Source organism: Myotis brandtii, unplaced genomic scaffold (genome assembly GCF_000412655.1).
Source record: "Myotis brandtii unplaced genomic scaffold, ASM41265v1 scaffold64, whole genome shotgun sequence".
NCBI lineage: Eukaryota > Metazoa > Chordata > Mammalia > Chiroptera > Vespertilionidae > Myotis > Myotis brandtii.
This window is the reverse complement of record NW_005370460.1, coordinates 2,963,740-2,968,481: the sequence shown is the minus strand read 5'-3', so window position 1 is coordinate 2,968,481 and position 4,742 is coordinate 2,963,740.

Genomic DNA, 4,742 nt, shown 5'->3' with positions numbered 1-4,742 from the left:
GGGGGGGGGGGCTCTGCCCCTCACAGGATGGGAGCAGCTGCGCCTAACCTCCATCTCATGGCACACGATCTACTAAAACTCGGCACACACCAAAAATGTATGTTTGCCAATCTGACCAACCGCGCCTAACCTTCTCCATCTCATGGCACAGGATCTACTAAAACTCGGCGCACACCAAAAATGTATGTTTGCCAATCTGACCAAAAACTAGGTGTCATTTTCATTCATCCACCCCAGACGGTGATTGTTGTATTGGCTGTTGTCATGTTTTGTTTGACGATCTATGGGAAAGGGGGTTGGCACCCTGACTAAATAGCCAGTATCGCATCTTTTTAAATTTCTCTTGCCACACCAGGTGGAAATCGCCCGTCTGATGTCTCCACCTGGTTAGGCGCATGGCCTAAGGGTCTGTCCACCCTCCCTTCTGCTCCCTCTGCTTCCGGGCGTCTGAATTCCAAGTACAACGAGGAGATGTGGGAGCATCAGACACCGTAGGCCAGCGCCTCGAGACCTTTTCCAGCATCTGCTAGAGGCTGGCGCCCCATGTCATGCAGGGGATGGCATGGAAAAGCGACCATGCAAGCAATCGGGGACAAGGGCTGGGAAGACTGCCCAGGTGTGACAGGCAGGCTACCGCAGCGACCCACCATGGGCTTTTCTGACCTTGTGTGCTCATGCAGGGAGAGCATCTAGTCTGAGGGCCCGGGAGCTGGCCGGGAGTCACAGTGCGGAGATGTTGTTCAGTAAGCAAGAACGGACTCAGCGAGGCCTGGGACCTGGGACCGGCACATCCGAGCGCTCGCTCCTCCGCTCGTCCCTGACTGTGACTCGTGACTCAGCTGTCTCCCCGGTGAGGTCAGAGGCCAGGTTTGGATCCTTCCCTTGTATCTTTCCAGCACCAGCAAGAACATATATGGAGAGAGAGAGAGAGAGAGAGAGAGAGAGAGAGAGAGAGAGAATGAATTTGATTTGGAATCTTAGGAGAGCACTAGTAGGTTTGGGATTCTATCATTCCAGAAGGCATTTGCTTAAAAGACATGGGATAGAAAAATGGAGCACAAAACAAAAATCGAAAGAGATGACTGGGGGCGACGCGGACGGTGGCCGCTGACACGCGTGGAGTGCCTGTCTCGTGGCCGCAGAGCCCTGGCCTGCAGACGACGAACCACCAGGTGCTGAGCCGGACCCAGAACCCGGCTGCCTGGCTCTGAGCTCCTCCTTCCCCACAGCCTCTGGCATCGGAAGAATGGAGAGCGCATTTGCTTAAAAGACATGGGATAGAAAAATGGAGCATAAAACGGAAATCAAAAGAGATGACTGGGGGCAACTCGGATGGTGGCAGCTGACACGCATGGAGTGCCTGTCTCGTGGCCGAAGAGCCCTGGCCTGCAGACGACGAACCATCAGGTGCTGAGCCGGACCCAGAACCCGCTGCCTGGCTCTGAGCCCCTCCTTCCCCACAGCCTCTGGCGGAAGAATGGAGAGAGGGTGTGCCCTGCGCCTGCGGGACCAGGCAGCAGCCCTCACATGAGACCTCCAACCTCCACGGGAACATCTTCCTGTCCAGGGGAGCAGCGTGGAGGGCACCACGGCTGCCCAGGTTGGGAGGTGGGAGGTGGGGTCCCGTGCAGGAGCCGCAGCGCTGGGGCTCAGGGGCTCCGCCTGGCGCCCGGGCTGCGTGGGAGATGCCACATTCTGTCTGTATCTGTGTCCCTCCCTGTCCCGGTGCGACTCATCCTTGGCTCCGGAGGCGTCGTCCTCTGGTCCTAAGGAGATGAGAGGTCGGAAACCACGTGCCAAGCTGCAGGGAAGCGAGGACAGGCCCTGTTACAGCAGGAGGGTGGGAAGAAATAGAATGAAATGTGAAGTTTCGGACTTACAGTTGTGGTGGCTGGTGTTTACTTCCCCTTATAGGTCTCTGAATTGTCCAAATTATCAAAATGAAAATGCTCTTCTTTCACAGCTAGACAAAATATAACAAATTTAAAATGAAAATTAAAAAATAAATACATTTAGAAATTTTAAAATGCCAATAATAGATTTTTTAGGAAAATACAATTATTTTAGGAAAATGCAGAAAATGATTGTGTCCGCCCTCTTCCAGTAGGATTCCGTTCTTGTGATCGGACACGCCTTTCTCCCGTGCCACGAATTCAAACCAACAAGCAACATAAAGATGAATGTTAAACGGCCAGCAGCGTGTGGGAGCTGGAAGCTGGAACACGGAAGCAGGCAGTCCACCACGGCGGCCGCAGAGCTGATGGCCAGGCCGAGGTGACTTCACCCCAAGGCGTTGGAGCCGGTCTAGCTGCACCCCGCACACTCAGGCGCCACACACCCAGGAGAGCGGCCAGGCAGAGAGGCAGTGACAGCCAGACAGGAGGCGAGGTCCCCGTTTCAGCCGGGGCTGCTCCTGCCCAGTCTCAGAGGCTCTTTCAGACAAACCCACTCCTCGTGAGCCCAGTGTCCTGGAGGACAGAGACCTTAGCGATTGTCCCCAGGCCAGCAGACCTGGGGGAGCATGACGAAGCAACGCTCTGGTTTGGTCTCTGAGATGGAGAGGTCATGGGTCATAAGATCGTAGACAAGTGTCACGAGCAGAACTCTTCACACTCTCCTTCTCCCGGGGTCACCTGGGGACCTGGGGTCTCAGATGCTGTTTCTGTAAGTGGGACCCAGGCTGCTTCTATCCACCGAGGATCACACATGAGAGCAAGGTCCGGACGCCACCCACCCTCGCGTGGCAGGTGCACTTCTTCCCGAGGAGGGGGCAGGTGTGGACACGGCTCTACGCTACGGTTTTTGTAGTTTAGTCGGAGAGATGGCCCATGAACCGGCAAAGGCCTGAAGGATGCTGTTATGTTGAGAGAAGGTGGTGAAGTAGGTATTTGCTCGCGAAGGGTATTCCAGCTGTTGGCTGGAGTTGGGTGGAAACAGCCTGTGGAGACTTACAGGAAGTTCGCATGGAGCTGGGGGTGAGAGAATGAGGCACCTGTGCTGGTAGGAAGGAGGGACTGATTGAGGAGGCATCAAAGTAATTCTTCTTCCCGTCTATAAAATTAAGGTAAAATAGCACTTCCCAGGGCTCCTGTGAGGATTAAATGGGATGACGTCCAGTCAGTTCTCTATATCTGCGGGGTTCACATCCGCGGGAATTCAACCAACTGCTCATCGGAAAAATATATATATATTTTTTAATTCTAGAAAGTTCCACAAAGCAAAACTTGATCTGGCACATGCCCAGCACCATGTGGAGTCAGAGAATGGAGTGGAGTGTGGGCACGCCCTGCTGAGGCGCTGGGTCAGTACAGGCTCCATGCAGACACTGCGCCACTTGAACAAGGGGCTCGAGCACTGCGGTCCGGGATCTCGGGAACAATCCCCCGCAGATCCCGAGGACGGCTTGGTTACAGCCTGCGCACGGTGTCTCACACACAGTCCTCACGCTTGGTTTTCCATCCCTTCCTGCCGGTGTTTAACCTGAATGCCTAATGTAAACTCAAACCATCCTGTAAAGTACACATCCTCTCTCTCCCTCCCAGCAGACCCCCTTCCCCACTGGGAACTGCTCTGAGCGATTTGTGTGTCTGCCAGAGTTTCTTTATGCCGGTACAACCAAATACAAATATTTATTCTCTTTCCCTTTCTTATGCAAATGGTGCATGATGTGCTCTGTTCCACACTCTGAGTTTTTCACCTTCTTCTCATCATATAAGTAACTGGAGAAACTTTTCTATGTCTTACAGCTGAATAGCATTCTACTGCGGGGTTGTCCCAGTTTATCAGCCCCTGCTGATGGGCACTTGGGTTTCTTATTATAAACACATGGTAATGAATGACTTGTCCGTGTGCACTCCGATCTGCCAGTTACATTCCCGGAACTGGAGTAGATGCCCGTGCAGTTGTGCTGACCCTACAGACTCTGCCATGGAAAGAGCGGGTGCACTGCCTGCTCTCCTGTCAACCTGTGCCCGCAGCCCTGCCTCCCCCACTGCGCCTGCAGCCCTGCCTTCCCCCTGTGCCTGCAGCCCTGCCTCCCCACTGCGCCTGCAGCCCTGCCCTCCCCCTGCGCCTGCAGCCCTGCCTCCCGCACGTGCTGGCGAACTCTGGGGTTGCGGCCACCTTCACCACCACTCAGTTCCTTTACTCATAAGGCCTGGTTCCGAGCTTCTGTTTGTGTTATGGCCCGTTTGTCTGTTCAGGGTCCTAGCTCTGCTTCTGTTATTGCGGCTGTGGATGCACGTGGCTGTCTGAGGGGCTGGCTGCTCCCCGCTTCTTGTTTTCGGGATGTTTCTGGCTATCCTGGCTTCTTTATTTTTCCCATGGACTTTAGAATCTGCTTGTCCAATTCCAGGGAAGGAAAAGGGGGAGGCCTGTGTTATACGCTTTGATTCAGATCGAATTAAACGTGTACACGAGGGAGCACTGGCCTCTCTCTGGTGCTCAGACTTCCTGTGCAAGCACGGCCGTGCCTCCGTGTGCCGAGTCCCTTCGTGCTGTTTGTGTCCTTACGGCGCTTATTTCACAGCGTCGTTGGCAAGTGAGAAGCAGGAGAACAAAGGCCAACGAGTTATGATGGCGAAGAGCAGACAGACTAGCCTGTGGGGAGTGAAGGGCCGTAACTCTGAGTGCTGGCAACGTGGGCAGAGGCGGGACTGGGTGAGGGCGGGGGGGGTTGGGGGGGGGGAGGGGGGATTAACCAAAGGATTTGTATGCATGCATATAAGCATAACCAATGGATG